The sequence below is a fragment of the Macaca thibetana genome, chromosome 5, assembly GCF_024542745.1.
Source record: "Macaca thibetana thibetana isolate TM-01 chromosome 5, ASM2454274v1, whole genome shotgun sequence".
NCBI classification, from domain to species: domain Eukaryota; kingdom Metazoa; phylum Chordata; class Mammalia; order Primates; family Cercopithecidae; genus Macaca; species Macaca thibetana.
Window position 1 is genome coordinate 145,778,621 of NC_065582.1, and position 12,715 is coordinate 145,791,335.

The following is a 12,715-nucleotide window of genomic DNA, read 5'->3' on the forward strand; positions in this document are numbered from 1 at the left end:
CGGACATGCTGGTGGGCACCTGTAATCCCAGCTACTTGAGAGGCTGAGGCACGAGAATTGCTTGAACTCAGGAGGCAGAGGTTGCAAAGGTTGAGCCGAGATTGCGCCATTGCACTCCAGCCTGGGCAACAAGAGCGAAACTCCGCCTCAAAAAAAAAAGAAAGGGAATATGAGGTGGAGCAGAAGCAGTCCCCCATCAAGAATGTCTTAAATAGAAAACAGATTTAAACTATTTTGTTCTGACTTCCTTTCTGTTTCTTTAAGGGGTCAACTACATGACAGAAAACAGCCACGTTCTGATGAAAGAGGCATGATATACTCAAACAAATGTGTTCACACGTGATACGTCATTTCTAAATTGACATGTGGATGGCCAGTGTTATTATCTAGTTTTCTTGATCTAAGTACAAATTACCTTTTTAATAATTAAAAAAAAAAAAAAAGTGGTTGTTGCAGACTCTTGGAAATCATATTTTTTAATGAAGAAACACACTGTGGTTGATGGCATTTCAAAAAATGTTTTGAATTACAGAATATTTTTTCCAAAGTCACATATGAATGTAACAATTGATAGCTAACGATAATAAACATTTACTGAGTGATTACTATGTGCTCGGCTTTGCGCCGCATTCTTTGCTCCACATCCACCCTGTGAGGTAGGAGCTGAAATCAGTCTTGTCTTACAGAGAGCAGACGGGTCATTAGAATTTAAGCCATTTTCTCTGAGGTCACCCAGCTAGCAGGCATTGGGGCTAGATTCAATTCCAGGCTGTCGGTGTGGCTACAGAGCTCCTGTTCCCGATAGTAATACAGCCCCGAGAAAAATGTAGTTGAGTAAGCCCAGCAAAGACTATACCTCTTTAAGCGTTTAAATTAAGAAACTTTTGTGTTGATTTTATGCCAACATGCTTGATAAAAATAGACAAAGTATGTAATGTTAAAAAAACCAAATTTAAGGACCATTTAAGTATTGAGTTCTTGGAATATTTACTCAAGAATCCTCAACAGAAAAATCCTCAGCTACAAATAGCTTCCTATTTCAAAGATACTCAGAAATCTTAACATTAATTTTTTAATGAAAAATATGGGGAAAGGTGTTAGGAAATTAACAGTCCCAGAACTGTTAAGGTTTTTTTTTTTTTTTTCTTTTTTTGACAACTGTTAAAATAATGCTACCACAGGGAAGCTCAATTGAATACAAAGTGCAGTTTTTCTGAGGCTGTGGTAGACATTTCAAGGCCTAAACTATGTCTTGGAAAGACATATTAAGAAGTATAAGGGCCTTGAAACTCTGCGGGCAGGCTTTCCTCCCCTCTGGTAGGCCGGTGGGTCAGGATCCTGGGCGCTCCCAAATTTTGGACACTTTGGGGCCTGTCCCTTTCTTACCATAGTCAGTGCTTCTGCCCGTTCCTTTGGTTGAGGACGATTTCATCTCAGATTCTAAGCGGCCTCTGTTTGCTGCCTGGAACCCTCAGCAAACCTATTCATGATCTAAACCCAGAGTCCTGGCTCTGGGCTGTTGATTGTCTTCCAAAATTGGTGGTGAAGCTGGAGGAAGTGAAGAGCCCTACTTGCTGTATTCTGACAACACAAACGTTGGGCCAGAAAAAATAAAGGGACTAAGTAGTGAGAGAGAGAAAAAGAGGCAAAAGAGGAGAGCCACTGTGTTTAGAAAAATATTTTTTGGGCCAGGTGCAGTGGCTCACACCTGTAATTCCAGCACTTTGGGAGGCCAAAGCAGGTGGATCACATGATGTCGGGAGTTTGAGATCTGCCTGGCCAACATGGTGAAACCCCATCCACTAAAAATACAAACATTAGCCAGGCATGGTGGCACACACCTGTGATCCCAGCTACTCGGGAGGCTGAGGCAGGAGAATCACTTGAACCCGAGAGGCGGAGGTTGCAGTGAGCCGAGATTGTGCCATTGCATTCAGCCTGGGCGACGGGAGCGAAACTTCATCTCAAAGAAAAAAAAAAGAAAAAAAAAAATTTTGTGGTTGTGGGAGGGAGATGGAATCTTGTTATGTTGCTCAGGCTGGTCTCAAGCTGCTGGCCTCCAGCAGTCCTCCCACTTCAGCCTCTGGAGTAGCTGAGATTACAGGCACGAGCCACTGTGCCCAGCCTGAAAAAGAGTTTTAAGGCTAAATTCAAATAGTTTGGATTGAAGCATTAAGCTCGGTCGAGAATAACATTGCTCGAAAGAGTCAGTAGTAGCAGCTGCCATCAAGACTTTGTAAGAGATCAGAAAGATCCCTTCAAGAATGGGAACATTGTGCAGATTATTCTTCTGATCTTTTCAAAATACAAATCACATCACATAATAGCTTCAGATAATCCTTTGCTTAAAGGATGAATCTTTAGCCAATGGGGCTTTACACCTTATCACAGACCTCTCACCCCAATCGAGTGACTTTTCTGTTGTAATGACATACAGGCTTTTTCCAGCCACATGACCTTGCCCTTGCTGTTCTCTCTTCCAGGAATGCTATTCTCTTGTCCCTTCCCAAGGCTGGCCCCTTCTGCTACTTTAGGGAGACCTCACTCCCTCAGAAGCCTTCCCAGACCATCCTCTTAAATAGCCCACCCTATCCCCAGACACGACTGATCACATTACCCAGTTTGCCTCTCTTATTTATTGCTGTATTCCCAGCTTCTAGATAATATTTGGCATTTATAGGAGGTCATCAATACAGAAGAATAAGTGGATGAATGAATGACTGAATACACACGTCGCATTTCTTCTTCTGTGGAACCAGTAGTTAGATGGAGTTTGATGAAAAAGAATGGCTACCTGGCCGGGTACAGTGGTGCAAGCCTGTAATCTCAGCACTTAGGGAAACTGAGGCGGGCAGATCACCCGAGGCCAGCGTGGCCAACATGGCAGAACCCCGTCTTTATTAAAAATGCAAAAAAATTATGTGGGCGTGATGGCACATGCCTATGGTTCCAGCTGCTTGGGAGGCTGAGGCAGGAGAATTGCTCGAACTTGGGAGGCAGAGGTTACAGTGAGCCAAGATCGTACCACTGCACTCTAGCCTGGGCGACAGAGCAAGACTCAGTCTCAAAAAAGAAAAAGAAAAGAATGAGTACCTTTTCTGTTTTCCTAGGCCAGTGGTTCTCAGAAGTGGGGATTGCTAGAAGTGAAGATCCCTGGGCCCCACTCCAGAGTGACCGAGGCTCCCCAGCGGTGTGCATTCTCACAAGCCCTCCAGGTGACTCTCATGCTTGAGAAGCAGTGTCTTAGGCCATGTGTGCAGTTCCCCATCTATTGTCATCACCTCTGCACCCCTAGCTGTAAAGCAGTGTCTGGCACAGAGTAGACAGGAAGCATTTGTTGAATGAATTAAGCCACCTTCCCTCTTTCTTCTCCACCCGGTGCCTTTCACACCCAAAGCCCTGGGTGCACAAATGTTGAGGAAGGGAGCGACCGCCTTCCTGAGGACCCGAGGGAAATCTTGTGCTCTGTAGTACAGACCTTGCTAAATTTAGACTTTCAGCTCACCCCTTCCTCCTTCCTGTGCCCTCCGCAGCAGGAGAGGAAATTTCCAGCTGCTGCTAGAAGCAAATCTGTTTTCATTTGACCCTTGGATGTCTACAAGTGAACCTACGGGGAAGAAGGTGATTAGAAGTGGGCTTGCTTCACACACGGGCCCCACCCGGGAGTGGTCCTTGTTCAGAAGCCAGGCCCCTAGCCCTGGCGCCTGAGGTGGCTGGAAGGAGCCGGTCCTTGCTGCTCACAAACGGGCTCCTTGTTCTCAGACCAAGTATTGCTTTTGGCCCAAGAGGCTCCCAGCACAAGAGAGACTTTGTGGGGCTCTTCGCCTTGCTATTTTTACTCTCTGACTTCCAGCCCCTGCTTCCTGTTCCCTCACAAAAGAACAAAAAGCACAAATTACGAAGGGCCGCAGAGCCCCTTTGAAAGGACACTGATGGCTTTCAGCTCCCACTCTTGACCTGTCCCCTGTCAGCAGGTGACAGTGCCTTCGGTCAGAGGCAGTGATGACAGGAGACTAGAAAGGAGGGAAGGTGGAGAAGCATGTGGATCTCAGTCTGTGCAGCATGCGGAGAGAGGAGTTTGATCTTTAAGGCTTCTACTAGCAGGAGGGTTTTAGAAATATGTGGGCCAGCTGGAGTGGCTGGCCTGGATTTACTAGAGCAGAATTCGGGAGAAAGGCATTTAAAGGAGGCCCCTGGATAGAGGCCTGTGTGGAACTGTTCTCATTTTTTATATCCCCAGAAAGTCGGGGTGAATTGGGGCTCAGGGCCATTCTGTGGGGCGAATCTCGGTGCTATCACACACCATTTGACCATGATCAAGCCAGCTATGGATGTCGTAGTCTCAGCCTTGTAGCCATTGTTTGGTAATGTTGTCACCCCTATATATTCATCTTCTAATTTCCCAATGCTGTCTATCCTGATTTTCCTCAGTTTTCTGAAAAAGTAAAATCCTTTTTTTTTTTTTTTTTTTTTGAGATGCAGTTTTGCTCTTGTTGCCCAGGCTGGTGTGTAGTGGCATGATCTCAGCTCACTGCAACCTCCACCTCCCAGGTTCAGGCAATTCTCCTCCCTCAGCCTCCCAAGTAGCTGGGATTACAGGCACCCACCACCACGCCTGGCTAATTTTTTTTTGTATTTTTAGTAGAGATGGGGTTTTACCACATTGGCCAGGCTGATCTCGAACTCCTGACCTCAGGTGGTCCACCCGCCTTGGCCTCCCAAAGTGCTGGAATTACAGGTGTGAACCACAGCGCCTGGCCTAAAATCCATTTTTGTATCAGGACATAGTTTACCTTTTTGGCTTTAAACCCATCTGCCGTCCTCTCTGAGCCCTAGAAATGGGAATAAAGATAGTACCTTCTTCATAGAGGAGCTATGACAAACCACAAGCTCCTGCAACGAAGGACGCAGGACGGGTGATACAGCACCTGGTGGCGTCAGTGTCCTTGCTGTTGTTACTGTTACTGTTACTGGCTTTTATAACATCCCAGCAGTAAGATAGCACTTGTGTTCAAGCCCTGAAAGACCTGCATTCCACCCTTGCCTTCTAGCTGGCATTGATGTGAGCATAAAATGCAGCGATATGTTTGAAAACATGCTTTGCTTTATGAATGGGGACCTTTTTTCCAAATGAAGGCCTCAGACCCACAGTCGGGAGAAGCTTAGAATCATGTACAAATGCAAAGCAACTTCATTCATTTGGGGTTGGTTTATGTTTGAGAGAAACCTAGAAGTTTCACAAGTCTGCTTAAACATGGGAAATGAGGGCATCAATCTTTATTTTAAAAATTATGAAATATTTAAATTAAAAATTATAAAATAGTTTTTGCTGCCACATTAATTGAGAGAGAAGAGAGACATTTGGAGAAAGAGAAGATGTCTTGTCACAGTAGAGGCGTCACCAGCCAGGGGCAGACACAGTGTATATGAGGAAGACAGCCATCTAGGCAGGTGGGGTAGAATCTGGACTTGCCTGACCTCCTCAGATCCTGGAAGTCTGGCCCTGCTGAGGGAGCCTAAGTGACCTTCTTATCCAATAAAAGTCACCATAAGATGATCTTTTGTCCTTTTTTTTTTTTTTTTTTTTTTTTTTTTTTGAGACAGACACTCTGTCACCCAGGCTGAAATGGAGTGGTGCAGTCTCAGCTCACTGCAACCTCCACCTCCCAGGTTCAAGTGATTCTCCTGCCTCAGGCTCCCTAGTAGCTGGGATTACAGGTGCCTGTCACCACGCCCAGCTAATTTTTGCATTTTTAGTAGGGACAGGTTTCACTGTGTTGGCCAGGCTGGTCTCAGACTCCTGACCTCAGGTGATCTGCCTGCCTCGGCCACTCAAAGTTACAGAGATCATTTGCTTTGAACCATGATGAAAATTTGACCCTAGAGATTCTGTAGTGAGCATTTTCCTTGGGACCTATGAAAGCATGTTCTTACATTGTGACTTCAGTGACTCGAATGTTCTGCCGTAATATTGGCTTCTTGAAACCTACAATTTCTAGCGATGGTGATGATAACACTTAACAGTGACCATCCATGCAGTGAACACACCTGCTGCGTGCCAACCTTTATTCTAAGTGTTTTATACACTACCCAGTGAGGGTAGTGTATAGGGTACCTACCGGTGAGGTAGGTACTGTTATGAGCCCTGTTTTACAGATGTGCATCTGAAGCCCAAAGAGGTTGAGTAACTTATCCAAGGACACTCAGATAGGGAGTGGCTGAGCCATGATATGAAGGCCCCTACCGCACTGACACTTCCAGTTGCCATGCCCGTTGCACCAAGCCACGGCTGCACCGAGCCGTATTGCATCTTCGCAGACTCTCCTCTGGTTTCCTGGTCTCATTGGAGCCAGTAGGCATCTTGAATGAATCCATTCTTTTTGCTTGGATTATCTTCTGGGTATTGAAAAATACCTCGGCTAGGCCGGCGTTCTCTTCCGGCATATCTCTTTTTAAGAAACAGCTGAAACGTTTGGTCTCAAAACTCCACTGAGGTATTTTTTTAAATCGTGCAAAACAACATACATAAGTACCCATACATGTAAACATACAGCTTAACACATAATTATAAAGGGAGCATCGATGGCCCCGCCAGCCCAGTGAAGAAATAAAGCATTTCTAAAACTCCAGAAGCCCTTGAGAAACCTCTCTGTGATCTTCACTGTCTCTCCCACTCCAGGTATTCACTCTCCTGTTTTTGGTGATGACCGTATCCTTGCATTTCTTTATAGTTTTACCATATGCCTAATGCCTAAACAATGTAGTTTAGTTCTTGGACATGGTATGGATGTTTAATTAATAGAGTCTATTTTGTCTTCCTTCTTTTGATCTATGATATGTTTGTAAAATACATCCATATTGTTGTGTATAGCTCATTTTTGTTCATTTATTTATTCTGCTGTACATTATTTATTCTTTTTTTATTTTAATTTTAAAAATTTTTTTCTTTTTTTTTGAGACGGAGTCTTGCTCTGTCACCCAGGCTGGAGTGCAGTGGCACAGTCTATACTCACTGCAAGCTCCACCTCCCGGGTTCAAGTGATTTTCCTGCCTCAGCCTCCTGAGTAGCTGGGACTACAGACGCCTGCCACCACTCCCGGCTAATTTATGTATTTTTAGTACAGACGGGGTTTCACCATGTTGGCCAGGCTGGTCTGAAACCCCTGACCTCGTGATCCATCCGCCTCAGTCTCCCAAAGTGCTGGGATTATAGGCGTGAGCCCCCGCACCCGGCCAATTTTTAAAAATTTTTAGTAGACATGGGTCTCCCTGTGTTGCCCACACTGGTCTTAAACTCCTAGACTCAAGCAATCCTCCTGCCTCGACCTCCCAATGTGCTGGGATTATAGGCATGAGCCACTGCGCCTGGCTAATTCATTCTGTTTTAAATGGTTGTCTAGGTTGTTTGAAGGTTTTGGTTATTTCAGTGATGCTGATATGAATATGTTACCTGGTACACATACCAAGTGTGGAATTGTTGGATCATAGAGTAGAGATATCTTCCACTTCACTAGTTAATACTATTTTCTTTTCTAAAATGGTTATACCAAATTACCCTTATACGAGCAGTAGTATCTACAAGATCCTGTTGTTCTACATGCCTGCCAACAATTGGTATTGTAATATTTTTTAATTTTTGCCGAGCTAACTGGTATGGAAGGATATCTATTGTGACTTGAGGCATTTTAAGATGCTCTGCAGGCTTTTTTATTAGATTTCTGCAGTTTCTGTAAAACTTGTCTTCAGTAGCCCCCGCAGTTGGTCCGAGTTCCAGTCCTCCAGTTGAGTCGCTCTGAGATGTGTTCCCACGGTGCGCTTTAGGCTGTCCAGTACCGAATCTCACCCCCTAAGAGGACTGTTGCACATGACACACCCAAATAGAAAAACATTTTCCAGGATGGAGGTCTTTTAGGATATTCCCACTGCAAACTAAGAATACCACATTGTGATTTCAGAGCTCCAAGCAGATCCATCAAAAGGGGGTGCATGACAAATGCTCAGTTTAAGCAAACTGCTGAGAGTCAGAAGGGCAGTGACGCTGCCAGCCACCGTTTCCTCTCCTCAGTTTTCAGCCACTTGCCTTGTCTTCAGCAAAGCTTCACTAAGTCATTTTCTGAGAACCAAAGGGATTGAAGCTTCTCCTCAAATCGCCTGGTGTTTTTGAATACTCCTGTTTTGTTTTGGTCTGCATGCACTCCCTCCCGCCCCGTCCATCCACTGTGATGCCGTGATACCCATCGGAGGACAGCCATTAAGCGACTTTGCAGTATCCTGAACAATCTTTTACAGAAGCAGCTGCTTGGTGTTTCGCTAACTTGACCCCACTGTTCTCTTGGCTTAGCTATGGTTTTAAACTTTAAGTAAACATTTTAAAGAAAAACTGACGCTTGTTTTCAAGGAAAATCATACATAAAGACCAATGTGTAATGACAGACAAAACGGGTACTGCTGTGGTTGAAAAGTTCAGGAAAGGTCTGGACTTCCACCTACCTGCACCACTGTCTTCTTCCCCTCCCACCCCTTTTTTTGAGACAGAGTCTCACTCTGTTGCCCAGGCTGGAGTTCTATGGCGTGATCTTAGCTTATGCAGCCTCCACCTCCTGGGTTCAGGCAATTCTTGTGCCTCAGCCTCCCGAGTAGCTGGGATCACAGGTGTGTGCCACCACGCCTGACTAATTTTTGTAAAGATGGGATTTCACCATATTGGCCATGCTGGTCTCAAACTCCTGACCTCGAGTGATCCACCTGCCTCAGCCTTCCAAAGTGATGGGATTACAGGCATGAGCTGCTGTGCCTGGCTTTCTTCTCCAGTTTGATAACAATTGAAAACCACTGTGGCTGGGCACGGTGGCTCAAGCCTGTAATCCCAGCACTTTGGGAGGCCGAGGCGGGAGGATCATGAGGTCAGGAGATCGAGACCATCCTGGCTAACACGGTAAAAACCCATCTCTACTAAAAATACACAAAAAATTAGCCGGGCATGGTGGCAGGTGCCTGCAGTCCCAGCTACTCAGGAGGCTGAGGCAGGAGAATGGCATAAACCCGGGAGGCAGGGCTTGCAGTGAGCCGAGATCGCACCACTGTACTCTAGCCTGGGCAACAGAGCAAGACTCCGTCTCAAAAAAAAAAAAAAAAAGAAAGAAAACCACTGACTGATTTAAAGTCCAAAGTACTTATTTAAATGTGTATTTTTTTTTTTTTTTTTTATTTTTGGAGACAGGATCTCACTTCTGTCACCCAGACTGAAATGCAGTGGCATGATTATGGCTCAATGCAGTCTCCACTTCTTGGGCTCAGGTGATTCTCCCACCTCAGGCTCTTTTTTTTTTTTTTTTAAGATGGAGTCTCACTCTGTCACTCAGGCTGGAGTACAATGGCACGATCTTGGCTCACTGCAACCTCCGCCTCTTGGGTTCAAGTGATTATCCTTCCTCAGCCTCCCGAGTAGGTGGGATTACAGGCGTCCACCACAACACCTGGCTAATTTTTGTATTTCAATAGAGACAGGATTTCACCATGCTGGCCAGTATGGTCTTGAACTCCTGACCTCAGGTGATCCGCGCGCCTTGGCCTCCCAAAGTGCTGAGATTACAGGCATGAGCCACCGCCCCTGGCCGTCCTTAGCCTCTTGAGTAGTTGTCACTACAGGCACATGCCAACATGCCCGGCTAGTTTTTTGTATTTTTGGTAGACATGGGACCTCGCTGTGTCTGGAACTCCTGAACTCAAGCAGTCTGTCTGCCTCGGCTTCCCAGAGTGCTGGGATTACAGGCATGAGCCACTGCACCCGGCCTAAATGTGTAGTTCTATGTAGAAGAACAAAGCAAATTGGGCAGTGAAGGTTAAACAAAATGAAGTATGATGGTGCTGAGAGTCTTCACTTGGCATACTTCCTGCCTTTCCTTGTGGAACTTCTCAGTACGAAAAATAAACAAAATCTCACTTAAGACTTCTTGGTCTCCAGCCCAGGACTCTTCCTAATTTATTGTATTATATTTCTTTTTATCCATGAGGATGCTCACATATGCCATCAAGGGATAGATAAATGTTTGTAAGTCTTGGGAGTCATGAAGTTGCACTGTTCTGTGAAATTGCATAGAACTGATTTCTTTAGAATTTCTCTTTTGCTAAGTGCCAAGTTCCAGTTCCCATCATTGGAAGACCTAATTGATTCACTCATTTCTTCCTTCTCCTTTTTTTATTTATTCCCTCCCTCCATCCCTCCCTCCCTCCCATCTCTCCATCCATCCAATTTTGATTGAATACCTGCCATGCTAGGTGTCGAACATGATGGTGAATAAGACAGATATGGTATCTGCCTACCCTCACAGGGCTTAAATCCTTTAAACCAATGTGAGATAATATGGAAGGGATTCTGCACATTATTCTAGACTTATTAATAATACTGTAGGTGTGCCCACTTGGCTTCTGTCACCAGCACCATTGTTACCACCTATTTCTAGCAACAGAATAAACCTCCTTTTTTATTTCAACAAAATCTCAGCCTAAGCTTAATAAAACTAGGGTGGGTTTGGTTGAAGATAAAACAGTCCGATTCATGCCATTCAGCATAAAGTTCCTCTCATGCTACCTCTAGGTACCTCCTTATCAGCCCAACTTGAAAGCCACCAACCTTGGCCTCTGCTACTGGTCTAACATGATGTCATATTTTGATAGTGTATGTAGCTATTCTTCATACAAGCTAATGTCTCAGTGATAAAGACAACTAGGTTAAATCTGTAAATTCAGGCCTCCAGTCCTCATAAACCACAGAAATGGTAACTGGCAGCTGCTTTGTATCTTTTCAGTTTCTAGCCCCAAAGCTCCCTGTCCGTGAGCCACTAGAATGGGACAAGGGATCCCACTTGCTAGGGTTTTCTCCAACTTAATCCCAAAACCTGTATCTTTTACCTGATATGTCCCAGTTGAGATGCCAAAAACAAAATAATAGCAGAGGTGACCCCTTCGTCCCCTAAAAAGGAGACAGGACAAAGAAATGTAAACACATGTTTGACTAGAGTTGTTTCTGCAAAATTTGGTTAACTTGAAATTATTTAATTATGCTTCACTCCCTGTGGGGACAGGGGGAAATTCCCAGCATAATTTGAGACTAGTGGCACTTTTGCCTCTGGCAAATTTAAAGGAGGAAAGTGACTGCATGCATGCACATCCGTGGCCACAGTCTTCATCAGCCCCTTTGTTTGACTTCTCTGTTTCTCACGGTGGCTCTGCCTCGGTGATGCCTGCCCACATGATGCAGTGACGCTTGCACGGAGCCAGGCCCACTTGTGTTCTCCTTTGAATTGCCGGAAAGCACTCCAGCTGCTTTTGTATGGCCACACAGGAAACAGCCTAATCCTTAGAATAAAATTGATCCCTGGGTTTAGAGCTCAAGTTTTTAAAGTTTTTCTTCCTACATACATTGATACAACCTGTGATTCCCTTATTACCCCTCCATCTCAGTGGATGTTTCATGCTACTTCCTCTCCCCTCTCTTCTCTCCTCTAGCGCTGTCACCCATTTCCTAGTCAACTCAAGGCCAAGAATGAGACTTTTTAAAACCAGCAGGTATTCAGTAAACTGATAAACTACATACATAACTGATATGTAGAAACGTCAGATAGGATGGGAGTTGTCTAGCAGACGTATTTTATTTGGCCCTTATAGTGTTTAAAGGATTATTTTCTGGAATTGGAACGACTGGACTTCGTAGGTGCTTGCCCATTTTCCACAGTGACCCATCTTTGTTGTCTCTCACCCACACTGTGCTTCACATGTTTACATCACTGGCCTGTCCATAGAGTCAGTCTGGTCCATTGTTGACTTCTGAGGCTTTTCCAATCTGCCTTCCTTGGGAATCTTTGGAGATGGAGTCTCACTCTGTCGCCCAGGCTGGAGTGCAGTGGTGTGATCTCGGCTCACTGCAATGTCTGCCTCCTCGGTTGAAGCAATTCTCTTGCCTCCGCCTCCCAAGTAATGGGGACTACAGGTGTGCATCACCATGCCCAGCTAATTTTTGTATTTTTAGTAGAGACAGGGTTTCAGCACATTGGCCTGGCTGGTCTCAAACTCCTGACCTCAGGTGATCCGCCGATCTCAGCCTCCCAAATTGCTGGGATTACAGGTGTGAACCACCATGCCCAGCTTTCCTTGGGAATCTTTTGTGTACAATTAGAATTCTAGAATATTGGCTGGGTGCAGTGGCTTACGCCTGTAATCCCAGCACTTCGGGAGACCGAGACGGGCGGATCACAAGGTCAGGAGATTGAGACTATCCTGGCTAACACGGTGAAATTCCGTCTCTACTAAAAATACAAAACATTAGCCGGGCGTGGTGGCGGGCACCTGTAGTCCTAGCTACTCGGGAGGCTGAGGCAGGAGAATGGCGTGAACCCGGGAGGCGGAGCTTGCAGTGAGCTGAGATCGTGTCATTGCACTCCAGCCTGGGTGACAGAGTGAGACTCTGTCTCAAAAAAAAAAAAATTCTAGAGTATTACAGAAGACTACTACTATTGCTATTTTGTAGGTGTCCCAATCACATGAGAGAGATTCTTAAAGCACATGAAAGATATAAATGCAGCACTCATTTACAGAAAGCATTTTAAGAAAATTAGAGTGATAGCTGGGAATGACATGATGCCCACCAGTGAATCTTACTAATTGACAAAAGCATTCAGCCCGCTATGTATAACTATGTGAATTTTGCTTGGGAAGT

General features: G+C 45.1%; 1 protein-coding gene across 8 annotated transcripts in view; it reads left to right on the forward strand.

Moving 5' to 3' along the window:
* The window catches only part of APBB2 (amyloid beta precursor protein binding family B member 2), a 410,008-nt gene that overhangs the window by 262,157 nt on the left and 135,136 nt on the right, over positions 1-12,715 (forward strand). The window lies entirely within an intron of this gene.